Below are 27,911 nucleotides of genomic sequence, written 5' to 3' on the forward strand. Positions count from 1 at the left end.
CCCCACGAGGGTGAGGGGCGCGCCCTACCCCCTGGGCGCGCCCCCTACCTCGTGAGCACTTCGTGTGCTTTCCGGACTTTGTTTTCTTGCACGTTACGTATTTTGGTCGGTAAAAAATCATTATATATTCTCCCGAAGGCTTTGACTCCCGTATCACACAAATCTCCTCTGTTCTTGTTTTGACCTGTCTTCTGTCAAGGTTTTCAAGGCCAGGCATCATGTCGTCCCCCTCCTCCAACAATGGTGACAACGATGCTTGGCTAATGAGGATAGATATGAAGGGGGAAGAACCCACGAAGGTCAACAAGGATGAAAGGATCAAGAAGGCCACGGAGGATCAAGCTCCGGCAGCAAAAGACATCCTTCAGCTTGATCATAACCTTCTTACCCCAACTGAGATCGAAGCTTTCAAGATGATTGAGTTAGCTCGTATACAGAATAAGTATCTCACACAAGAAAATATTTTGTTGAAGGAGCATATTGTCGCACTCAAGGGCATTATCCGCAAGCTGGAGGACCTCTTACGCTCGATGTGCGATTATCCATCACCACCACCTTCTTCACCGACAAAGAAGGAGACATAATCACATGGGTATGGGCACTCCCCTTGGCAACTACCAAGCTTGGGGGAGGTGCCCCGGTATCGTATCACAATCACACCCCCTATCTTTACTGTTTTTCTTAGTTCGATCCTATTAGTAGTATCTTGATCTAGTAGAATAAAGTTTATGGCATGATCTAGTTTTGAGTTTTGCTTTATGATATCTCTTTATAATTGAGTCCGTGAGCTATATATAATAAAGATTAGTGTTGAGTTAAGGGCCTGATTATTTTGTCATTATCTTGGGTGAATAAAAGAAAAGAGAAAAAGAATAAAAAGAAACAACAAGTTCATATTGATCTTATTGAGAGTAATGACTTCACATAGAAAGAGTATGATGATTGAAAGTTGTTGGGAGTTGGCAGACATAGCTTTGGTCATTGTTGCAATTAATAGGAAGTAATAAGGAAAGAGAGGTTTCACATATAGATATATTATCATTGACATCTTTTATGATTGGAAGCACTCATTAAAATATGACATGCTAAAGAGTTGATGTTGGACAAGGAATACAACGTAATGAGTTATGTCTTTCTTATATCTGAGATAAAGTATGTTGTCATGGATCCTCTAGCTTGTTGAGCTTGCCTTTCCCCCTCATGCTAGCCAAATTCTCAGCACTAAGTAGAGATACTACTTGTGCTTCCAAATACCCTTAAACCAGTTTTGCCATGAGAGTCCACCATATCTACCTATGGATTGAGTAAGATCCTTCAAGTAAGTTGTCGTCGGTGCAAAGCAATAAAAATTGCTCTAAATATGTATGATTGATTGGTGTGGGAGAAATAATCTTTATACGATCTTGTGATGTGGAAGTAATAAAAGCGACGGACTGCATAATAAAGGTTCACATCACAAGGGGCAATATAAAGTGACGTTCTTTCGCACTGAGATTTTGTGCATCCAACCATAAAAGCACATGGCAATCTCTGCTTCCCTCTGCGAAGGGCCTATCCTTTATTATTATCTTCCACCTTATGCAAGAGTCACGGTGATATTCACCTTTCCTTTTTCACTTTATCCTTTAGCAAGCTTAGCATGTTGGAAAGAACATGATATATATATATATATATATCTAATTGGATGTAGGGGAGCATGAACCATTATTGTTGACATTACCCTTGAGGTAAAAGGTTGTGGGGCAAAACTATAAGCCCCTATCTTTCTCTGTGTCCGATTAAAACTCCATAAACACAAGTATCGCGTGAGTGTTAGCAATTATGAAGGACTAGATGATAGTTGAGTATGTGGACTTGCTTTTAAGCTCTGACATAGACTCTTTCCGATGTTATGATAAATTGCAGTTGTTTCAATGACTGAGATCATAGTTTGTTGGAGCCCAATAAGGTTTATGATTCATACTTTTGCATTGTGAATAGATCATCGCTTGAACATAAGTAATCATATGACAAAATCTATATATGTTGCTGTTATGAGAATAATCATGATGCCTTCATGTCTGTATTATATTTTTATCGATGCCTCTACCTCTAAACATGGGGACATATTTATTGTTATCGGCTTTTCGATTGAGGACAAGCGAGGTCTAAGCTTGGGGGAGTTGATACGTCCATTTTGCATCATGCTTTTATATTGATATTTATTGCATTATGGGCTGTTATTTCACGTTATGCACAATATTTAGGGCTATTCTCTCTTATTTTACAAGGTTTACATAAAGAGGGAGAATGCCGACAGCTAGAATTCTGGGGCTGGAAAAGGAGCAAATATTAGAGACCTATTCTGTGCAACTTCAAAAGTCCTGAAACTCCACGAAATATCTTAAAATAAATAAAGAAAAATCCTCGCCAAAGATGAAGTCCAGGGGCCCCACACCCTGCTCACGAGGGTGGGGGGCGCGCCCCCCTACCAGGGCGTGCCCCCCTACCTCGTGGGCCCCCTGGTGGGTCTCCGACGTCCATCTTCTCCTATATGAAGTCTTTCGATGAGAAAAAAATAGGAAGCAACCTTTCGGGACGAGACTCCGCCGCCACAAGGCGGAACCAATCTAGAGCTCCGGCAGAGCTGTTCTGCCGGGGAAACTTCCTCCGGGAGGGGGAAATCATCACCATCGTCATCACCAACGATCCACTCATCGGGAGAGGGCAATCTCCATCAACATCTTCACCAGCACCATCTCATCTCCAAACCCTAGTTCATCTCTTGTATCCAATTCTTGTCTCAAAGTCCGGGATTGGTGCTAGTAGGTTGCGAGTAGTGTTGATTACTCCTTGTAGTTGATGCTAGTTGGTTTATTTGGTGGAAGATCATATGCTTAGATCCTTTATGCATATTATTACCCCTCTGATTATGAACATGAATATGCTTTGTGAGTAATTACGTTTGTTCCTCAGGACAAGGGAGAAGTCTTGCTATTAGTAGTAATGTGAATTTGGTATTCGTTTGATATTTTGATAAGATGTATGTTGTCTAGCCTCTAGTGGTGTTATGTGAACGTCGACTACATAACACTTCACCATTATTTGGGCCTAGAGGAAGGCATTGGGAAGTAATAAGTAGATGATGGGCTGCTAGCGTGACAGAAGCTTAAACCCTAGTTTATGTGTTGCTTCGTAAGGGGCTGATTTGGATCCATATGTTTCATGCTATGGTTAGGTTTACCTTAATACTTTTGTTGTAGTTGCGGATGCTTGCAATAGAGGTTAATCATAAGTGGGATGCTTGTTCAAGTAAGAACAACACCCAAGCACCGGTCCACCCACATATCAAATTATCAAAGTATCGAACGTGAATCATATGAACGTGATGAAAACTAGCTTGACGATATTCCCATGTGTCCTCGGGAGCGCTTTTCCTATTATAAGAGTTTGTTCCGGCTTGTCCTTTGCTACAAAAAGGATTGGGCCACCTTGCTGCACCTTATTTACTTTTGTTACTTGTTGCTCGTTACAATTTACCTTATTACAAAACTACCTGTTGCCACTTATTTCAGTACTTGCAGAGAATACCTTGCTGAAAACCGCTTATCATTTCCTTCTGCTCCTCGTTGGGTTCGACACTCTTACTTATCGAAGGACTAGATAGATCCCCTATACTTGTGGGTCATCACTGAGCAGCTTCTTTCTTTAGTGCCATGTTGTAGAATTTATCAAACTTAGTTGGCTCAAGAAGCACGAGAGCTAATTGCAGATCTTCTCTGAGGCCACCTCTGAATTGATAAATCATACTCTTTTCATCAGGGACGTCTTGTTTAGCGAAGTGGGCGAGTTTTGAAACTGGATATTGTATTGATACACGGACATGCTGCCTTGCTTGAGATTGTGGAACTCCTCACACGTTCTCTCAGCAACACTTTGTGGGATGTGATGAGCTTTGAAGTCTCGGCGGAAATCATTCCAGGTAATTACACGACCTCCTCTGGAATCTCTGTATTGTTGATACCACTCAGCAGCTTGGTCTTTGAGTTGAAACGAAGCTAACTTGACAAAGTCCTCAGGCCTGACATTGCTACACTCAAAATGTTTGCAGATATCCACAAGCCAGTCATTGGTGTCTATGGCCTCGACACGGTTGCTGAAGGACTTTGGTTGGTTTGCGAGGAACTGATTGAGGGTAGCAAACTGAGGCTGATTGTTGCCTTGGCCTTGATTTCCTTGGTTGCCTTGCCCTTGGTTGCGCTCTTGCAAGAGTTGCAAAAGCATCTGAGTGTTGGCGTTGGTGGATGCCATGACAGCTTGCCATGCCTCCGGAGGTGGAGGTGGTGGCGGAGGGTCCGGATTCTGACGCATTGGAGGAGCCATCCTGAAGAGGTTGACATCTGTTAGCATCTTGAAAGACATATATTCAAGCTGAATCAATGGATCGAAATTGCAACATATAGCCTTAACATTCGAACAAGAATGAACGAATGAATTCCAAAGTAAATAATCACACTTCCATAAATTGAGAAGCCACTTAGATAAAGGTAGATGAAATAAAACAACAAGGTACGGATATAAACAAATAAGTGGCAAGGATTACCCAATCACAAACCAAATATCTGCGGGAAGAAATACTAGAGCTACTTTAATTCCCACCTATGAAACTCCCGAAACTTTCTGGTTATGCAATCAGGTGTTGGGGATACAGGAGAAGCATAATATCTCACCCAAAACTAGCAAATCCTACATCCAATTGTATCCATCCTTCAACACATAACCAAGAAACCTTCGGAAATCATTTACCTCAACCTTCGAAAAGCATCCATTATACGAGTTATGGCAATACTCCCGAACTCCCGCCCCAGTACTAGGTGGCGTCGAGGTTATCTCACCAACAACTGCATAAAAGATATTTTCGATGTCGGCGAACTCAGGTATTCCAGAACTGCAACGATAAAATTGTGCCGACAACACCTCGGAGCTCAACTCCCCGGGACACTGCCACAACCCCTAAATGGCAGGAGGCACCAAGAACAATGTTCTCGTCACAAAACCATCGAAACGATTCCAAGATACCCGCGTGATCCTAAATTTTTTTCATGAAATTTGAGGAGAGAAGAGTTAAAACTCTACGCCAGGAGGCCTCAGCAGAGCGACGAAGGGACTGAGGAGTAAAAAGAATCCTACTCTTCGATATATATAATCCTAAGACTCAAAACATTTTGTTCTAGACTCAACAATGTCAGCGACTCGATCAAGCACGGGGCTCCTAAGTCGGGGAAGGCTCTGATTACCAACTTGTAACACCCACAATGCGGCTATATCTCCCACGTGTCGGGGCACGACTTATTGGCATAGCCGCTTGGTGGGTTGATGTCTACTACACAACCTTCTTCTTGTAGATGTTGTTGGGCCTCCAAGTGCAGAGGTTTGTAGGACAGTAGCAAATTTGCCTCAAGTGGATGACCTAAGGTTTATTAATTCGTAGGAGGCGTAGGATGAAGATGGTCTCTCTCAAGCAACCCTGCAACCAAATAACAAAGAATCTCTTGTGTCCCCAACACAACCAATACAATGGTAAATTGTATAGGTGCACTAGTTCGGCGAAGAGATGGTGATACAAGTGGTATATGCATAGTAGATAAAGGTATTTGTAATCTGAAAATAAAAAAACAGCAAGGTAACTAATGATAAAAGTGAGCGTAAACGGTATTGCAATGCTAGGAAACAAGGCCTAGGGTTCATACTTTCACTAGTCACTACAAGGATACCCCTTATAAGGCAACAAAAATTCTACAACATTTTGGCTATACGTTGCAAAATTTACAATAGATACGTATATAAGGGGTTGCAGCATATGCGTTGTAGTTTGTAGCCCATAACCCTATCGTGGTACATATATGAAAAAATACAAAGAAAACGAGAGAGAGAGAGAGAGACGCACGAGAAACAGAGTCCACGATTCCCCTTCATCTCTCCCAAATCGCCGCGCGCCTCTTCTCCCTCCTCCGCCCACCTCACCGTAGGCCCTCCCCCTCCGCTCCTCCCACCTCGCAACTCCGAAGGCTGCCGGATCCGTCCCATCCCCACCCACCAATCCCTCTCGCGTCTCATCTCCTCTCTTCACGCGGCTCCTTGCTCCACCTCCTGCGGCGGCTGAGTCAGGCGACGTCCGGCGAACCCCGCCACCGGGAAGCACATCCCAAGGTCCCCTCGCACCGTTGTGCCCTCCCATATGGTTAGATCCGGCGCTCGCGGCCACCAAAGCCCTCCCGTGACCCTCCCCCGATGGCTAGGGTTTCGGGCATCCGCTCCGGCGCCGCTGGCCATGTCGTCCTCCTATCATTCGGTGAGTGCTTCCCTCCCCCTGGCTTTGTCCTCTCCCTCTCCCCCCTTTCTCTAACATCTGCTCTTCTCTTCTCATGTACACATGCAGGGAGGAACGGCCAGTGGACATCCTTGCAGCAGCACGGGACGAATCAGCCAATCAGCCATGGAGCTTGCTCCTCCTCTGGCTTCAGGTGACTTGGTCCACTCATCCTCTCTACTCTTGTTCGTGGCACATCAGGAGCAGTAATGGCTTCAAATTAACCCCGAGTTGCATATTATTTCTAGGGCAACAACATTGTAGGGAATGATTTTCTTTCCTGTAACTTATTCTGAAGCTCAAATACGTCTTGAAGCAGCAACCAGTGTGTTTGAGGTAATTTGTACAGAAAAGACCTAGTATGGTTGAGGATCGGGTCATAGTCTAATTAATACAGTATCTCTGCAAGGCCCCATTCCTTTTCTTTCCAATCTTTAATATTCTGCTCTTCAGTTTTTTATGATGCAAAAATCCAACATATATTCTTTTAGGCTAATTATTAAATCAATATAATGATAGTCCATGTAGCGGCGGAAGTGTAGCAATAGTAGTTTGAACCAGATTAGGCGGAGGTGCAGCAAGGCCGTTGAGTGAAGGAACTGGACATGTGGCAATTTGTTTTCTATTCTCCAGCCTTTAAGGTCATAACAAAAGAAAGAACTATGTAGTCGACTTGATCACTATTATTTTATCTAGAAAAAATATCGCTTTTGTACGCTTGTATTGATGAGTACTCCTCTTGACTCGATTGTGTTGTAGGGAGTGAAAGCATCCAGTTAGGGTGGTCTGCAGCTCTGATCGCCTCCAGCAGCACCACATATTCAAAGTTCCAAACAGTAGTGCTGCACTGTTGCCTCGAACCAGCCATTTCACTTTGATGCTCATAGGTGGCTTAAAATAATCATTTGATGTGTTTCTTATGTAGAAGATTTGAGTGATGTACGCGTTTATTCTAGAAAACATTTCTTAATGAAGCCTTGCATATATATAGGACTGGTATTCATGTACATTAGCTTTAGTTTTGTTTGTTAACTTGAAAGTGTGGTTTCCTTTTTTTAACCGAAATCACTAAAGCATGGGATCCATTTGGGGTTTTTAGACAACTAATTTTTAGGAGCGCACAAGATTTAGACTCCTGCTATGTAATTAAAGGAAATCACAATATTCACCAATATCCTCTGTATATTAACTAACACTAGATTCCTGACTTTTTCATATAAATGATAATTTGGAAATATATTTTATAGGAATGATAAATAGTATATAAAAATGCCTTTATTTAAATTCAATTTATTTCAGCCACATGGAACCCAACACAGTATCACATGTAATATTTCTCAATTAGTCAAAAGTATGCTTCTTTTAAAATTTATGGTTATAATATTTTTTTCTTACATAAAAATGTTCCGGTTATATGGTAAACTAAAATTGTCTAGCTTGTCCGGACGCACGGAATGATGACTAGTCTAACTAACTCGGGGATAAATTTATTGAGCCAGATGTAAAGTTGCCAAGGTAGTAACTAGGACACACAGAACAGGAGGAATATAGCTTCCTCTTCTGTTATTAAGTAGGAATAAAACTTGATGAAGCTTTACTTATGTTGCACTATTTTGGAGATGCATCAGACACATGTAACCTTTTCCCCTTCGTTTTGAAGCTGCACGCACCAACTCGATATACGGCGACGCCACGGAGAAAGTCGAGTTCATGGAGCAAGTCATGGACGATGCCATGGAAGGTATACTCTCTCCCTCCCCCTGCTGTGGTACTACTCATTGTGTCCACGGCGATTGAGCCATGGTAGGTTCTATGCTGCTGTCCATGCAAATTTATAACATTTGGGGATGTAGGTTTCAGTGGATTTATTTAGCAATAATTAATTCTATTAGTTGACACAAAACAGTTTGACTGTAGGTGTACAGAATTAGCAATGATTCTCTAGGCTGATGATAACTGTAAATTCATTTCAGTGGATTTGGGTTGTAGTTTTGTTCCATAGTGTGGTGAGCACCTATAGGTTTGTTTGTTTCCTATTGGATGACTGAAACTAACTAGAGCTAAATGTTTTGGTTCGGTTTCAGATGACTAAAACCGTTTTGGTTCAGTTTGCTAAATAACTAGAGAAGAGAAGAGAAGTGGTACTGTCACTGACATTGCCCTTGAATGCACACCAGCACTTAGGATATTGTCCGTATTATTTTATTGAGCCATGTTGTGCTGCAGGCTGTGTCATATATTGTGGCATTTGGATTAGTCATCAATGACAACTAACACTCATGCAAGTATCTTTTCATAATCTTAACAGGGTCGTAGCTCTAGCTATAGTTGTAAGTTGTGATCCTAAATTTAAACTTAATGGTGCTAAAATTACAAATGAATTCTGGGTAGTGCATGTCAATATAGCACTTGTGAAAACTGAAGATTTGGTACGGAGTTGCAAAAGATGTAATACTCTCGATAATGCACAAAAAAAGATTGCGTGGCCTTCAACCTTTGTATGTGCCTAATATCCTGCCTCTATCACTACTTGCATCATGTCAATTCATTATGTATTAACAGTTCATTTTGTTACTTTCTTTGTAGATTCAAAAGATATATGGATGATTATATGGGTGTGTGGCAAGTATACTCCAATGATAATGATGATGTTTCGGTTCACGATGATGATGATGGATGCTTTTAGTTTTAGTTAAGTTGTAGGGATGATGTTCCTGTTGGATGATGTTCCTCGGTTAAGTTTAGTTATAAATTGTAGGGATGTTGATGGATGCTTTCTGTTTAAGTTTCACTGTCAAAGAAAATATTTAGATTATGCATCACGTTTGGATGATGTTTCTCTTGTATTAATATCCAACATTGTAATCGAGCAGCTTTATCCAATATATGATTCCTCCTCTTATGACTATATTCTCTCTTTTTGTCCTCACTTGAAATACATAATTATCACCATTATGTTGATCATTAGTTTAATTGTTGGAAATATTATTCACATTATTTATGTAACAACACCTGAAGTGTAGCAAATTCCTAGTTTCCAAGCAATGAGATTTGGATTCTTGTAAATTTAGCACCAACATATACAAGTGTTGTAAAAGTTGGCATTATGAGTTGTACTTTTGCAACCGTCCCTCTTACCAACGATGGTATAAGTGTTGCATTATGCGCTAGCAACATTGGATAAGTCTACGCATCCCAAACCGTTGGTAAAGACGTTAACAACGCATATATGGACTTATAGATACGGAAAGAAGCGTTGCTATAGGTGGGGTATTGTTGTGGTGAGTGTAAGTCCTCTCAACAATACTAACATAATTGGATCACATAACTATTCCTCAACATGCAACAAAGAGTCACTCCAAAGTCACTAATAGCGGAGAACGAACGAAGAGATTATGGTAGGGTATGAAACCACCTCAAAGTTATTCTTTCCAATCAATCCGCTGGGCTATTCCTATAAGTGTCACAAACAACCCTAGAGTTCGTACTAGAATAACACCTTAAGACACAAATCAACCAAAACCCTAATGTCACCTAGATACTCCAATGTCACCTCAAGTATCCGTGGGTATGATTATACGACATGCATCACACAATCTCATATTCATCTATTCAACCAACACAAAGGACCTCAAAGAGTGCCCCAAAGTTCTACTGGAGAATCACGACGAAAACGTGTGCCAACCACTATGCATAGGTTCCCAATGTCTTGAAACACGCAAGTTGATCACCAAAACATACATCAAGTGAATCACGTGATATCCCATTGTCACCACAGATACGCACAACAAGACATACATCAAGTGTTCTCAAATATTTAAAGACTCAATCCGATAAGATTACTTCAAAGGGTAAACTCAATTCATTACAAGAGAGAAGAGGGGGAGGAGAAACATAAGATCCAACTATAATAGCAAAGCTTGCGGTACATCAAGATCGTGCCAAATCAAGAACACGAGAGAGAGAGAGATCAAACACATAGCTATTGGTACATACCCTCAGCCCCGAGGGAGAACTACTCCCTCCTCGTCATGGAAAGCACCGGGATGATGAAGATGGCCACCGGAGAAGGATTGCCCCCTCCAGCAGGGTGCCAGAACGGGTCTAGATTGGCTTTCGGTGGCTATGGAGGCTTCTAGCGGCGGAACTCCCGATCTATTGTCTGTTCTGGAAGTTTTAGGGTACGACGATATATATGGGTGCAGGAAGTACGTCGGAGGAGCCACGGGGGCCCCACGAGGTAGGGGGCGCGCCCTAGGGGGGTGGGCGCGCCCCCCACCCTCGTGGGCAGCCCGTTTCTCCCCTGACGTGCACTCCAAGTTCCCGGGGTTGCTTTCCTTCCAAAAATAACTTCTCCAGTTGATTTTGTTCCGTTTCGACTCCGTCTGATATTCCTTTTCTTCAAAACACTGAAATAGGCATAAAACTGCAAATCTGGGCTGGGCCTTCGGTTAATAGGTTAGTCCCGAAAGTAATATAAAAGTGGATAATAAAGCCCAATATTGCCCAAAACAGTAGATAATATAGCATGGAGCAATCAAAAATTATAGATACGTTGGAGACGTATGAAGCATCCCCAAGCTTACTTCCTGCTCATCCTCGAGTAGGTAAATGATAAAAAGGATAATTTTTGATGTGGAATGCTAGTTGGCATAATTTTAATGTAATTCTTCTTACTTGTGATATGAATATTCAGATCTGAAAGATTCAAGACAAAAGTTCATATTGACATAAAAGTAATAATACTTCAAGCATACTAACTAAGCAATTATGTCTCTTCAAAATAACATGGCCAAAGAAAGTTATCCCTACAAAATCATATAGTCTGGCTATGCTCCATCTTCACCACACAACATATTTAAATCGTGCACAACCCCGATGACAAGCCAAGAAATTGTTTCATACTTTTGATGTTCTCAAACTTTTTCAATCTTCACGCAATACATGAGCGTGAGCCATGGACATAGCACTATAGGTGGAATAGAATGGTGGTTGTGGAGAACACAAAAAGGAGAAGATAGTCTCACATCAACTAGGCGTATCAACGGGCTATGGAGATGCCCATCAATAGATATCAATGTGAGTGAGTAGGGATTGCCATGCAACGGATGCACTAGAGCTATAAACGTATGAAAGCTCAACAAAAGAAACTAGTGGGTGTGCATCCAACTCGCTTGCTCACGAAGACCTAGGGCATTTTGAGGAAGCCCATCATTGGAATATACAAGCCAAGTTCTATAATGAAAGATTCCCACTAGTATATGAAAGTGATAACATGAGAGACTCTCTACTATGAAGATCATGGTGCTACTTTGAAGCACAAGTGTGGAAAAAGGAATAGTAGCATTGCCCCCCTTTTTTTATTTGGCCTTTTTTGGCCTTTTTTTATTTGGCCTTTCTTTTTTTGGCCTTTTTTTATTTGGGGACAATGCTCTATTAATGATGATCATCACACTTCTATTTATTTACAACTCGATACCAGAACAAAGTATGACTCTATATGAATGCCTCCGGCGGTGTACCGGGATATGCAATGACTCATAAGTGGCATGTATGAAAGAATTATGAATGGTGGCTTTGCCACAAATACGATGTCAACTACATGATCATGCTAGCAATATGGAAATGATGGAGCATGTCATACTAAACGGAACGGTGGAAATTTGTATGGCAATATATCTCGGAATGGCTATGGAAATGCCATAATAGGTTGGTATGGTGGCTGTTTTGAGGAAGATACATGGTGGGTGTATGGTACCGGCGAAAGTTGCGCGGTACTAGAGAGGCTAGCAATGGTGGAAAGGTGAGAGTGCGTATCATCCATGGACTCAACATTAGTCATAAAGAACTCATATACTTATTGCAAAAATCTACAAGTTATCAAAGCAAAGTATTACGCGCATGCTCCTAGGGGGATAGATTGGTAGGAAAAGACCATCGCTCGTCCCCGACCGACACTCATAAGGAAGACAATCAATAAATAAATCATGCTCTGACTTCATCACATAACGGTTCACCATACGTGCATGCTACGGGAATCACAAACTTCAACACAAGTATTTCTCAAATTCACAACTACTCAACTAGCATGACTCTAATATCACCATCCTCATATCTCAAAACAATCATCAAGTATCAAACTTCTCATAGTATTCAACACACTCATAGGAGAATTTTATTATTCTTGAATACCTAGCATATTAGGATTTTAAGCAAATTACCATGCTATTTAAGACTCTCAAAATAATATAAGTGAAGCATGAGAGTTCATCTATTTCTTCAAAATAAAACTACCACCATGCTCTAAAAAATATAAGTGAAGCACTAGAGCAACAACAAACTACTCCGAAAGATTTAAGTGAAGATCAATGAGTAGTCGAATAATTATGCAACTATGTGAAGACTCTCTAACATTTAATAATTTCAGATCTTGCTATTTTATTCAAACAGCAATCAAAACTAAATAAAATAAAATGATGCTCCAAGCAAAACACATATCATGTGGCGAATAAAAATATAGCTCCAAGTAAAGTTACCGATGAACGAAGACGAAAGAGGGGATGCCTTCCGGGGCATCCCCAAGCTTAGGCTCTTGGCTATCCTTGAATATTACCTTGGGGTGCCTTGGGAATCCCCAAGCTTAGGCTCTTGCCACTCCTTATTCCATAGTCCATCGAATCCTTACCAAAACTTGAAAACTTCACAACACAAAACTTAACAGAAAACTCGTAAGCTCCGTTAGTATAAGAAAATAAATCACCACTTCAAGGTACTGTAATGAAATAATTATTTATTTATATTGGTGTTAAAAATAATTTATTCCAACATCCCTATGGTTTATAAACTATTTTACTAGCCATAGATTCATCAAAATAAGTAAACAACACACCGAAAACAGAATCTGTCAAAAACAGAACAGTCTGTAGTAATCTGGATCAAACGTATACTTATGGAACTCATAAAATTCTCAAATAAATTGCTGGACCTGAGGAATTTATCTATTAATAATTTTAAAAAATAATTAACTAAATATCACTCTCCAAATAAAAATGGCAGCAATTCTCGTGAGCGCTAAAGTTTCTGTTTTTTACAGCATGATCAACAAGACTTTCCCAAAGACTTCCCAAAGGTTCTACTTGGCAAAAACACTAATTAAACACAAAAACCACATATAAACAGAGGCTAGATGAATTATTTATTACTAAACAGGAACAAAAAGCAAGGAACAAAAATAAAATTGGGTTGCCTCCCGACAAGCGCTATCGTTTAATGCCCCTAGCTAGACATGATGATTTCAATGATGCTCACATATAAGATAAAAATTGAAACATAAAGAGAGCATCATGAAGAATATGACTAGAAAATTTAAGTCTAACCCACTTCCTATGCATAGGGATTTTGTGAGCAAACAACTTGTGGGAACAAGAATCAACTTGCATAGGAAGGTAAAGCAAGCATAACTTCAAAATTTTAAGCACATAGAGAGGAAACTTGATATTATTGCAATTCCTACAAGCATATATTCCTCCCTCATAATAATTTTCAGTAGCATCATGAATGAATTTAAAGATATAACCAGTACCAAAAGCATTCTTTTCATGATCTAAAAGCATAGAAAATTTATTACTCCCCACATAGGCAAAATTCTTCTCATTCGGAATAGTGGGAGTATCATAGGAAACTTGAATACTATAAATTGTTTCCATATTAAAAGAGTAATGTTCAGAGAAGGGGTAATCATAATCATGACAAGTTTTATAAATATAATCATCACTACTTTTTATAGCATAAGTTTCATCACAATAATCATCATAAGTAGCAACTTTGTTCTCATCATAACCACTTTGCATATCTAAACATGGAAGGCTAAAAATGTCATCATTCTTAAACATAGCATCCCCAAGCTTGGGACAAACATTAATTGCAGAAAATATATTCTCAAATATGTCATCCTCATCAAACATAGCTTCTCCAAGCTTGGGCCTTTTCGTATCATAAGCATAATCACTCTCATCATTAATAGCATGGATAGCACCAATAGTATAGCAATTATTATATTCTTCCAAGCATGTGCCAAAAAGATTTTCAAGATCATAAGAAGTATCATTATCTTCCCAATCATAATCATCACAACAAGCAATAGGCATAACGAGATCATCATCAAGTGTATCATCTTCATTTTCATGAGGCACATCAATAATAGGAGCAAATTTATTTGGGAGAGATACCTTTTTACCTCTCTTCCTTTTTCTTTTCTTCTTCTTTACCACATCATGTGTGGGTTCAATCCTCTTTTTGGAGCTCCTTATTAATGAGATTGGTTGAATAGGAGGCTCCTCCTCATTACCTGATTCATCATAAGAGATAATAGGATGCTATTGGGAAGTCTCTTCCCTTTCATTAGTATTCTCTTCATCTTCCATTTGTTTTCTTTTCTTTATGTAATTGGCAATATAAGGATTTTCAATGCAATTCACCGCACAATACATATAAATATTCTCTAGATCAAAATCAAGAACTCTATCAAGATTAAACTTTGGAATACCCTCAGTTATACGTTTCATTTCTTCATAACCCAAAAGAAGGCTAAGCTCTTTATGATGCTAAATGGTAATCAAATTATCACAATGTTTGGATATGACTTGATCATGAAACAAATAGCATTGGAGCTTTAAGTGACCGTGTTCATTGCAAAGTTCACAAGGGGCACGAAAAATATTGAATCTTTCAGCACATTCATCTAGCTCTTCTTGCAACAATTTAGTTTCTAATTACTTATGCCTCTTGCAATATCTATCTTCCCTATTTGGTGTGTACTTGCAAACCCAATATACTCCACAAAAATTGACATGTTTATAGGAGGCATTTTCATCATAACTAATGCAATCATCATTAGCATCATGGATATCCAAAGAATTCGTACTAACAACATTGCAATCATGCTCATCATTCAAATATTTAGTGTCAAACATTTTATAAATTTCTTCTTCTAGCACTTGAGCACAATTATCCTTTCCATCATACTCACGAAAGATATTAAAAATGTGAAGCGTATGAGACAAATTCAATTCCATTTTTTATAGTTTTCTTTTATAAACTAAACTAGTGATAAAACAAGAAACTAAAAGACTCGATTGCAAGATCTAAAGATATACCTTCAAGCGCTAACCTCCCCGGCAACGGCGCCAGAAAGGAGCTTGATGTCTACTACACAACCTTCTTCTTGTAGACGTTGTTGGGCCTCCAAGTGCAGAGGTTTGTAGGACAGTAGCAAATTTCCCTCAAGTGGATGACCTAAGGTTTATCAATCTGTAGGAGGCGTAGGATGAAGATGGTCTCTCTCAAGCAACCCTGCAACCAAATAACAAAGAGTCTCTTGTGTCCCCAACACACCCAATACAATGGTAAATTGTATAGGTGCACTACTTCGGCGAAGAGATGGTGATACAAGTGGTATATGGATAGTAGATAAAGGTATTTGTAATCTAAAAATATAAAAACAGCAAGGTAACTAATGATAAAAGTGAGTGTAAACGGTATTGCAATTCTAGGAAACAAGGCCTAGGGTTCATACTTTCACTAGTGTAAGTCCTCTCAACAATACTAACATAATTGGATCACATAACTATCCCTCAACATGCAGCAAAGAGTCACTCCAAAGTCACTAATAGCGGAGAACGAACGAAGAGATTATGGTAGGGTACGAAACCACCTCAAAGTTATTCTTTCCAATCAATCCGTTGGGCTATTCCTATAAGTGTCACAAACAGCCCTAGAGTTCGTACTAGAATAATGTCACATCCCTAGTTCTGGTATGACCTAGGCTAGCTCTTCATGTTTGCATCATGTTTAAATTCCTTATAAATTTGAAATGGGGATTTGTGAAACCCTCAGAAATCATTTCTGGAAATAATCCAGATAAAAATTTCTCCAAAAAGGTCCAAGAAAATGTTCATGTTACTCCATGAAAATATTGGTCAGAGGTAAAAATCAAACCAATATTTTTAGGAGCTCATAAATATTTATTTTGGGCATTTCGAATTAATCAAGTATTTATTTGCGTTGGATAAATATTTATATATATATAAGATATTGTCCAAAAATTATGCCAGTTGTTGAGGAGCTCTGAAATAATACCATTTGCCCCTGCAAAAATTGGCATAAGAAGATAAAATGGTTTAGTATTTTATTTAAACCAAACAAATGTCAGAAAATTAGAAAAGAAAACAAAAAGGGAAAGCCTACCTGTGCTTACCTGCGGCCTGGCACTGTGCAGCCGGCCTGGCCCAGCGGCCCAGCAGGCCAGCGCAGCCGACTGGCATTGCCAGTCGTCCCCTTCCTCGCGCCAGGAAGACAGGGGCACGTGCTCGCCGCGCGCGAGCACGCGCCGGCCACCTCCTGCTTCCCCGCTCGCTGCTGGAGGCCCCCGACGACGCCACACACTCCCCTCGGCCTCTCTCACTCCCTCTCGGTCTCCCTCCTCCCCTGGATCCCTCTCTCTCACTGTCGGTGTACTAGAGTAGGGGTACCCTAGTATCCCGAACTTGTGCACGGGCAGTCGCAGCATCCCGCGGCAAGGCTTGCCGGGTGACCGCCAAGGTCCTCCGTGGTTCCTTTGGAGCCATTCAAGAACAAAGTATCCAAACCAAGACACCACAAGACCCCGGCAAGAGGAGCTTGCCAGGAAGGCCAACCAAGGCGAGGCGCTTAAGGAGACAAGACCCCGGCAAGAGGAGCTTGCCGGGAAGGCCAACCAAGGCGAGGCGTTTAAGGAGACAAGACCCCGGCAAGAGGAGCTTGCCGGGAAGGCCACCCAAGGCATCTCAAGGAACTTGCCGAGGCGTGCCTCACGTCCCGGCAAGGCCCGGTGAGCGACAAGCTCCCGGACGCGACAAGACAACGACCGCGGCAAGGCGCTTGCCGCGGCAAGCCACCACTCTGTGCCCGCGCTCCAGCACATCCACCGACGTGTCGCTCTGGGACCCTTCCAGGCGTGCGTGGCGGGAGGTTGTGCAGCCAGCGGTGCGCAGTGGCGAGCGGTGCTGACAAGATTGCCATCGTGGCGAGCGGTGGCGTCCCTGACGGTCCCTTTTGCACTGTTTAGGTGACACAGACGGGCATTTAATGCCCTTGTCCCCTGCCGTCAGGGTTAGGTATGATACACTATAGCAGGTAGCTGTACCTACCGCAGCACCTTTCCATTTTTACCCTTTGTCTCCGTTGCCACCTGTCGGTGACCCCTTGAGCATATAAAAGGAGGCCCATGCGCAACGTAGAGGGGGGTTCGGAAAAAAGAGAACACTCAGGCTCGGTCTCGTTAGCCGCTGGTGTGTACTGTAGCACTCCGCGCTCCCGAGCAAGAACTCAATACAAACCACAAAGCAGGAGTAGGGTTTTACGCATCCGTGCGGCCCGAACCTGGGTAAATTGCTCGTGTGCTTCGCCTCGATCCGCTCTTCGTGCGACCTCCGCCCCCGCCAAACCGAAAGGGATTCGGTCCGCCGGTCCCATAGGTGTTCGTGGATTAGTCCCCCGACATCTTTGGCGCGCCAGGTAGGGGGCGTCGAGGTTGTGTGAACCAGATCCGGCGTTCACACGAGCTAGATCTTCATCATCTTCATCGACATGCCGCCGAAGAAGAAGGCTTCGGAGGTGGCTGCTCCGTCCGCACTGAACCCACCACCGCCAGAGCAAACGGCTGATGGGGCAGACGCCGGCGGAAGAACGGGCGTCGACGAGGGAGCTCACGGTGCTGCCAGGTCCAAGGACAAGGCTGCGCTACCCATCGGCGGCGTAGCCGGCTCCCACAACGACCGGGCGCACTCCAAGACCTTGGCGTCCGTACATGCACCGCGCCCATCTCAGGAGGCGCGGGACCGGCAGCGTCATGGTACTCACAGTACCATGCGTTTGCTGGACCAAGATCAAGCTGGTGGATCCCGGAGTGCTCAAGACCAGCATGCACGCCAACATGCTGGCACGAGCGAGGTACGGTCGCCTCGACGGGATACTGCTCCTTCTAACATAGTTAGAAGTCCGAGCATATCCCGCTCCTCGCACCGTTCGCCACCGCCACCCGTCACTGCAGCAGAAGCTTTGGCGCGAGCTCAACTGCTCCTGGACTACCCTCCAACGGCAGACAAGATCGACGACTGGAGGGCCACCATTCAGAGTCTCATCGGCTTCGCCAACGGCGACACTCAACAGCAGCCGAGCACGTCGCAGCCGCGGCAAGCCAGCCAGGCACGAGCCGGTGGCGACAAGACCGGTGGGGGTGCAACCACTGTGCACTCTCCGCCCCGAAGGCCAAGATCGCCGACTCGCCAGATCCACCTCGACAGCGACTCCACTGCGTCATCAGATCCACGAGCTCATCGCGATCAGCGCCAAGTTCTTCATGAATGATAGCAAGAAGACGATCGTACACGCATCGAGCGCCGAAGAGAAGCGCGACGTCAATCGGACCAGCGCGCTGGGCCCTCTGTTGACATGCATGCGCCAGGGGAACCAGGCGGCTTGTCGTACACGGTAGGTTGCCCTGCATTTACTCGTGAGCTGCGGCAAGTCCAGTGGCCCAGCATGAAGAATTTCAAGCCAGATGTACCAGAGAAGTACGACGGCAAGTCGAATCCGTCGGAGTTCCTCAGCATCTACACCATCGCGGTGCATGCTGCCGGGGGACGGGACGACAAGATCCTTGCCAACTAATTTCCGCTGGTGCTCAAGCCCAATGTAAGGTCCTGGCTCATGCACTTGCCGGACAACTCCATATCCTCCTGGGCAGACCTTTGCCATCAGTTTGTCAGCGCCTTTACAGGCGGCCACAAACCTCATGGCCAAGAGAGTGACCTTCATCTGCTCGCCCAGAAGGAAGGAGAGCCCCTGCGCAAGTACATTCAGAGGTTCAGCCGTGTACAACACAACATCCCAGATGTCCACCCTGCCGCGGTCATCAGTGCGTTCCATCAGAACATGCGTAACCGCAGGATGCGGGAGGAGATGGCGATGTGCAAGATCAGAGACGTCAGTGAGCTGTATGCCCTGGCCGACAAGTGTGCACGTGCTGAGGAAGGGAGGAAACTCCCCGGAGAGAATACAGGAGTAGGAGGATCTGACAGCGAGGATGCTGCCCCGGCAAAGAAAAACCGGCGGCGGAACAACAGGAAGAAGAAAGGCAAAGATATGCTAGTCGTTGAGCAGTCCGGCAACGAAGGTGGCGCCAAGAAAGCCAAAGCAGGTAGCTCCGGCAAGGAGATTGCCGCATGCACCAACTGCCAGGCTGTGGCGGTCACCGACAAGCAGGACGACACCGACAAGCAGTACTGCAAGATCCACCGCACCAAGGGCCATGACCTCCAGAGCTGCAAGAAGGTCGAACAGCTTGTCCAGCAGCAAAAAGCCGAATACGAGCGACGCGACAAGGAGAGGGCCCAAGGTGGCGATGGAGAATCCGGCAAGAAGCGCACCGGCCGGGGAGGACGCCGCGGCAAGGCCAAGCAGCGGCAAGGAGATAGACCTTCCTGCGGCCGTGACAAGGATGAAGATGACGACGACGACGAAGACATGGAGGATGTCGAGACCAGTGAGCAGGAGTTCCAGAAAGCCACAAAGGTCTTGTGCGTTGACGGCGGTGCATCTCTGCATACTTCGCACCGCCAACTCAAGCAGTGGGTGCGGGAAGTCAATGCGGCGGAACCACCTGTCGAGTCACGCAAGCTTCTGAAATGGTCCAGCACGCCTATCATCTTTGATATTGAGGACCACCCTGATCGCACAACTACGGTCGGGTGCTTGCCGATGTTGGTTTCAGCAACTATCCGCAACCTCAAGGTCACTAAGATGCTAGTTGACGGTGAGGCCGGCTTGAACCTGATCTCCTCCGCTGTACTCCAGAAACTCCAGATCCCTGACAGCAAGCTCGAAGAGACCGGCACATTCCAAGGAATCAACCCGGGAAGGAGCAAGCCGAAGGGGATGGTCACGTTGCCAGTAACATTTGGCAGCGAGTTGAACTTTAGGACTGAGAGAGTCACTTTTGACGTTGCCGATATACCATTGCCTTACAATGGAATATTTGGCCGTCCAGCACTCGCCAAGTTCATGGCAGCCTCTCACTACGCATACAACATGCTGAAGATGCCAGGCCCGATAAGCGTCATCTCTGTCCCTGGCGACAAGAAGGATGCTCTTATCTGCGCCGACAAGATCTATCGGGAAGCGGCAGCCGCAGCAGATTACAAATCACCTGCCGTTGAAGCTCCTGGGTGGAAGAAGAAGACCAAGTCCGGCAAGAGTTCTGATGCCCGCTCCGGCAAGCGCACCTCTTCGGAGTGCTGTGCTGCCGTCAAGGACGCACCATCGAGCTCCACCGGCAAGTGTAAGAAGACAATCGCAGCTCCGCCAGAGACCAAGAAGGTGTCCGCCAAGGAGGACGGCACTGGTGGTACCTTCACCATCAGTGCCACTCTCGACCCTAAATAGGAAAGCGCACTCATTGCTTTCCTGCGAGCGAATGTCGACGTGTTTGCGTGGCAACCATCTGACATCCCCGGTGTTCCCAAGAAAGTAATTGAGCACCGTCTTGCCGTTTGTCCTCATGCGCGGCCCGTCAAGCAGAAGGTCAGGAAGCAAGCAGTGGAGCGCCAAGAATTCATCGCAGGAGAGATCAAGAAGTTGGAAGCAGCAGGCCTTGTCAGAGGGGTGCTCCATCCTACGTGGCTGGCCAATCCTGTAGTCGTGCGCAAGGCAAACGGGAAATGGAGACTTTGTATCGACTTTACCGATGTTAACAAAGCTTGTCCCAAAGACCCATTTCCTTTGCCGCACATTGACCAGATTGTTGACTCCACGGCCGGATGTGACTTGCTTTCATTTCTTGACGCATACTCAGGATACCATCAGATCTTCATGGCAGAAGAGGATGAGGAGAAGACCGCATTTATCACTCCATGTGGCATGTACTGTTTCATACGGATGCCTTTCGGATTAAAAAATGCTGGTTCAACATTTGCAGGAGTAGTCCATGTCGCTCTTGAGCCACAAATACACAGAAATGTGGAAGTCTACATGGATGACATAGTGGTCAAGAGCAAGGACAAGGCAACTCTGATCCAAGATTTAGACGAGACCTTTGCAAATCTGCGCAAGATCAGCCTCAAGCTCAACCCCGAGAAGTGTGTGTTTGGAGTCCCCTCCGGCAAGCTTCTCGGGTTCTTCGTGTCTCAGCGGGGAATCAAAGTCAATCCCGACAAGATCAAGGCCATTGAGCAGATTGAAGCACCAAAGCGCGTCAAGGATGTAGAAAGACTTGCCGGTTGCATGGCTGCTCTCAGCAGGTTTATCTCTAGGTCTGCTGAGCGCGCCCTGCCGTTTTTCAAATTATTGAAAAAGGCAGGTCCAATAAAATGGACTTCGGAAGCGGAGGCTGCGCTGCAAGACTTGAAGAGATACCTGTCCTCCACTCCAACACTTGTAGCACATAAGCCACAAGAGAAGTTGCTGCTGTATATAGCGGCAACCAATCAAGTGGTTAGTGCTACGTTAGTGGCAGAGAGGGAGGCAGATGACGAGCCAGCAACCACGGCAGGCGCATCCAGCGACAAGCAGGAGGCTTCCCCGGCAAGCTCTGGTCCCGACAAAGATGGATCTGCGCAGATGCGCGAGGAGATACAAAAGAAAATGGTGCAGCCCCCAGTTTACTTTGCCAGTTCCCTTCTGCAGGGGGCTAGGTGAAGGTACTCTGGCGTGCAGAAATTGCTTTTCGGCCTTCTCACGGCCTCGAGAAAGCTGCGCCATTACTTCCAAGCACATGAGATCACAGTTGTCACTCGCTTTCCGCTGAAGAGGATACTACAGAATCCAAAAGCGACAGGCAGGATTGTTGAGTGGGCACTGGAACTGTCAAGCTTTGGCCTCAAGTTTGAGAGTACTTCAACTATCCAAAGCAGAGCATTGGCAGAATTCATAGCAGAATGGACGCCAACACCAGATGAAGAAATTCCAGAAACGAGCATCCCCGTCGACGAAGCAAGCAAAGAGTGGCTGATGTACTTTGATGGTGCTTTTTCGCTGCAAGGCGCCAGCGCTGGCGTGCTACTTATCGCACCCACCGAAGAGCACCTCAAGTACATAGTCCAGATGCACTTTCCCAAGGAGCAAGCAACAAACAATACTGCAGAGTATGAAGGCTTGCTTGCCGGTCTCAGGATCGCGGCAAACCTTGGGATCAAGAAGCTCATTGTCCGGGGTGACTCACAGCTTGTCGTCCACCAAGTGAACAAGAGTTATCAGAGTCCGTTGATGGAAGCTTACGTCCATGAAGTGAGAAAGCTAGAAGAGCACTTTGACGGCTTACAGATGGAGCATGTTCCAAGAGCTCAGAACGCCGTTGCCGATGGCCTGTCAAAGTGCGCTGCACTTAAGTTACCTGTGGAACCAGGGATCTTTGTGCTCAAGCTGACTCAACCGTCCGTAATGCCATCAACTGGACAGAGCAAGAAGAGGAAGTTGATTTCTGGTGACTATTTTCCGATAGAGCTTCCCGAAGCCGCCGCCAAGAAGGTCCCCAAGATCAACGCCAAAAGCACTGAGGAGCAATATGCTCCGGCAAGCCCTAGGGTTTGTTCCATTGAAGCAGAAGCTCCCGACAAGTTTTGCTCCGGCAAGCTTGCCGGAGAACGTCAAGCTCCGGCAGAGCCGCAGGTTCTCGCCGTAGAAGCAGATGTTCCCACAGCAGCAGATTTGCCTTTAGTCCTTGTTGTCGAGCCACAAGCTCCAACATGGGCACAGTGGATCGTCCGTTTCCTTCAGACAGGAGAACTTCCCGAAGAGCAAGAAGAAGCGGAAAGAGTAGCCCGGCAGTCAAGTATGTACCAGTTTGTCGACAAGACACTGTACAGAAGAAGACTCAACGGTGTGAAATTGAAGTGTATTCACCGGGAAGACGGAAAAAAGCTGTTGGCAGAGATAGATGGAGGCATATGTGGTCACCACATTGGCGCAAGAGCACTTGTCGGCAAAGCATTCCGGCAAGGTTTCTTTTGGCTGACAGCCCTCCAGGATGCAACTGCACAAGTAACCAAGTGTGAAGCGTGTCAGTTCCATTCCAAGAAGATACACCAACGAGCTCAAGCTCTCCAGACGATCCCTTTATCCTGGCCATTTTCGGTCTGGGGGCTCGACATCCTCGGCCCCTTTCCCCGAGCAGTCGGGGGCTTTGAGTACTTGTACGTCGCAATCGACAAGTTCACAAAGTGGCCGGAAGTGGAACCAGTGAGGAAGGTGACAGCACAGTCAGCAGTCAAGTTCTTCAGGTCGATTGTTTGCCGCTTCGGGATCCCTAACAAGATAATCACCGACAACGGTACGCAATTCACGAGCCGCACCTTCATGCAGTACGTCCAAGATCTTGGCGCCAAGGTCTGCTTCGCTTCTGTTGCTCACCCGAGAAGCAACGGTCAAGCGGAGAGGGCAAATGCTGAAGTGTTGTGCGGGCTCAAGACCAGGACTTTCGACAGGCTGCACAAGTGCGGAAGAAACTGGATCGAGGAGCTGCCGGTGGTTCTTTGGTCGATCAGAACGACGCCAAATCGAGCCACTCGCCAGACACCTTTCGCTCTAGTCTATGGAGCAGAGGCAGTTCTCCCCACGGAACTCGTATACGGGTCACCTCGAGTGCTCGCTTATGATGAGCTCGAGCAAGAGCAGCTGCGACAAGATGACACGCTGCTCCTTGAGGAAGACCGTCTTCTGGCTGCTGTGCGAGCTGCTCGCTACCAGCAAGCTTTGCGCCCCTACCATAGCCGCAAAGTTAATGCCAGAAGTCTCGAGGAAGGCGACCTTGTTCTTCGGCGTGTTCAGTCCGCCAAGAATTCCAACAAGTTGACGCCGAAGTGGGGAGGCCCTTATCGGGTGAAACGAGTCACTAGGCCTGGCGCTGTCCGCCTTGAGACCGAAGATGGCATTCCGGTGAGCAACTCCTGGAACATTGAGCATCTTCGTAAGTTTTACCCGTAAGGCGCGGTTGCCGGAACCTGATCCGGCAACCACCTTTTGTACAAGTCTTGCCGCTGTTGCATGTAATCCTTTGTACAAAGCCGGGCACAGACCCCGTGCATAAGTAAAGCTCATGTGCTCCGCACATTTTGTCAATTTCATGCTCTCTATTTTTTGGCATATATGATCTGACACTTTGTGCAGCACCCACTCCACGGTAAGCAATAACGAGCCGTAAGGCTCCGTATCTTTATTTTCTCTTCTTTCTTTTTTCTCAAGGAAAGGAAGGTTCCCTCGCCCACAAGTTTGCCGGGGAGGAAAGGAGAAGATAATGGTATGGACCAGGCGTCGTTCAAGAAAATTTCGCCTTATCGGGAAGCAAACAACAGAAAAGCTAAGTTGCCAAAGTTTGAGCAATCAGATTTTTTAAAATTTTAAGTTATCTCCCTTGAACGACCGCACTTTGTATGGAAAACCTGTGCGCGGAGGAACCAACTCGTAGCTAGTTGCGCCCTTACTTTGTTTCGAGTCCGCTCAACAACTTAAGTGAGCTGCAACTAGTTGCGACAAGGTTTCTTGTCGGTAGCAGCACCGCCAGCAGGCTGCTGACGTCCCGCACTCAGCGCTCGCGGCTCAGGTACCTGCACCGGCAAGTTCCCTAAAAGCGTAGGGCAAAAACATACAAAGGGAGGAATCAAGTAAAGGGAATAACATTGCAATCATTACCCAGAATAGAGTTATATTACAAAGATAGCTTGTCGCGGCTCTAACAGATTGTTTTCATAGCATGACAAACAGCGACAAGAAAAGAAGAAATGGGCGGCCTAATCTACGCGATCGCCCTCGATCCTCTTGATCCCGCTCACCTTGTCCACAATGGGTGCGACAAAGGCCTTGAGCGCCTCCAGATCGGCATCCGGCGGCAGGGTCTTGAGGACGTTGGTGAGGTTGAGGCCCGGATTGCGGAAGGCCACCTTCACGAACACTTTTTGAAGAGCTCCCGCGCAGATCTTGCGCGACTCGTCGGCCAGCTGCTTTGGGATCTTCTCCCGGCGTCGCTGGAGGGCCGTCGCCACGCCCTTGAAGAACAAGACGAGCTTGGCGCTGGGTTGGAGGTTCTCGTCGGAGGGATACCCGAGATCCTCCATCCCCAGCTGCGCCAACTCCCTGTCAATATCTGCGGCAGCGCTCACGAGGCTCTCCGTCCAGTGCTCCACATTTTCCCTGAAAGCATTCTGGGTGGCGGCAACACTCTCCAACAGCGCCTTGTCGGCCTTGATCTCTTCTTCCAAGGCCGTCTCCTGCTCCTTGGCGCCGTCCAGCGTCTTGGTCAAAGTTGTCAGCTTCAACTCAAGATCCGCATTGGAGTCTTTGGCGGGGCTGAGCTCTTTGCCCTTCTCGGCAAGATCGGCCTCCAGCTGCACCACCTTCAGCTCCAGCTCCTTCTTGGCGGCCTTGGCAACTGCGGCAGCATCCTCTGCTTGCTTAAGGGCTCCGCCGAGTTTTTCCTCACGCACGGCAAGCTCCTCCTCGTGGGCGTCAAGATTGACCTTCCGCTGCGCCAGCTCGCCCTCCTCCGCGGATAGCTTCACAGCGGCAAGTCGCTGTTGCTCTTCGACTTCAGCCTTCTCGAGGAGGAAGGCCTTCTGCGCTTCGGCGAGCTGCTGCCGCTCCTCCGCCAGGGACCGGAGGGCTTCCTGGTGGAAACTCCCGAGCTCTTCCGCGCGCTTCTTGATGTCTGCTCCCGCCTTCGGGACAAGCGCCTCGCGGGATTCCAGCTTGGCTTACCGCGCGCGGTAGAGCGACAACAACTTCCACAGCAGCCGCTCTTCCTCGGGCTCGTTGCTGCTGCTGCTCGGCGCGTCAACCAGCGTCAGCCCAGCGGAGGCAAGCACCTCCTCGTCAAAGATCTCTCCCTCGACCGGCACCCTGGAGCTCGATGCCCAGGGAAGGTTGATGAAGACGTCGTCGCCGGCCTTCAAGTAGACGCTTGGCTGGGGCTCTTCGGAGCCTGGCGCTGCGGCAGCGGCAGACGGGTCGGCGGTCGGTGTAGCGCCTGGCGCTCCTGCGGCCTCAGGGCCGTCAGTGCGATCACCAGACCCCTCGCCAGTTGCCGCGGCGGCAGCCTTGGCGGCCTCTGCGCCGGCGAGATCGTCAGCACCGGCCGCTTCTTCGGCGGCAACCTCGGTCTCCATCGGCTCCGTAGCAGATGGGTCTGACAGCCGGGAAAGGGAGAAGAGTCAAGCAAAAACCCAAGAAGATCAAAAGAAGAAGAACCCAAGGAAAGTTTTGAAGCGAAAGGATTACCTGTGCCGGGTTCTGCAGTCGTGGTCTCCACCGTCGGGGGGCCGCTGGTGCTGTCCCTTGCCGGAGAACCCTCCCTTACCGGATACTTCTCCCTTACCGGAAAGCCCTCCCTTGCCGGAGAGCTCTCCCTTGTCGGGGGATTCTCCCTTGGATCTTCGTGGGGCTGCTCTGCTCCTACACAAACCAGCAGTAAGATATCAGCAAAGACAGAGTATCCATGCGCATCTCACAGCGGAAAGCAAACCATATACTTACGCTGGGGGCTGCTCTGGAGAAAAGTTGCCGGGTCCGGCAAGGTTGTCTCGGGCGCACCCCCTGCTGTCGCAGTAGGTTCGTCCTCGATGACAATCACCGGGACTTTGGCTCTCTTTGCTGCTCTCTGGGCCAGAGTCCTAAAAAGGAACAAGTTCAGAGTCAAGCAAATGAGATACAAGACAAACAGCAAGGATTGAAGAACTACAAGTACACCAAGGGAGTCTTACTCTTCTTCTTCTTCCTCGTCGGAGCTGAACGCGGAGAAGTCGAAGTCTGGCTCACGTCTGGCGCGAGGATGCGGAGGGGTAGCTTCCCTTGGCCGCTTGGCGGGAGCAGTGGCGGCGGTCTGAGACGACCTCGCTCCGGCTGTCGCCGCGGCGTGAGAAGCAGCAGGAGTAGAAGCGGTGGTACGGGAGGGCCCCGCTCCAGTTGCCGTCGCAGCGTGAGGCGCTCCCGCGGTAACAGTGCTTGCCGCAGTGGAGCATGTCACGCGGCGCGGCGACTGTTGCCTCGCCTGCCGCTCCGCTACGTCACCGACCTTGCGGAGACGCCTTCTTGGTGCGGATGGAGGCTCTGCTTGCGGCGAGCTGTCTGAAGATGAGGAGGAAGACAAGTTGATCTCCAGCGAGCCGCTCGTATCCTTGACGGGCTCGCTCGACTCGACATTATGCCCGGCAAGCTCTTTCTCGCCGGCAGGCTCCCGTCGCTCGGCACGGCTTGCCGCCTCTGCTGCCTCTGCCTCCTCCACGGTGAATCCAAATTCGCCCGCGGCTGTGGCTGCCGCCGCCTCTTCTAGCCTAGTGGCGATGAGTGCCATCTCTGCATCGGTGGTGTCGCGGGTGAGGCTATCTTTCTCGTCGGAGCGGATCGGCACTTCTACCAAGTCATCGAAGAATTGCTGCACGACGTCGTCTGCAGGCTCTTGCCAAGTTGGGACAATTCCATGCGAGTCGCACAATGGCATCATTGCACGGATGTGGTCGAGCGCGGAGTTGTTGCACAGCGG

Source organism: Triticum dicoccoides, chromosome 1A (genome assembly GCF_002162155.2).
Source record: "Triticum dicoccoides isolate Atlit2015 ecotype Zavitan chromosome 1A, WEW_v2.0, whole genome shotgun sequence".
In the NCBI taxonomy this organism is placed as follows: domain Eukaryota; kingdom Viridiplantae; phylum Streptophyta; class Magnoliopsida; order Poales; family Poaceae; genus Triticum; species Triticum dicoccoides.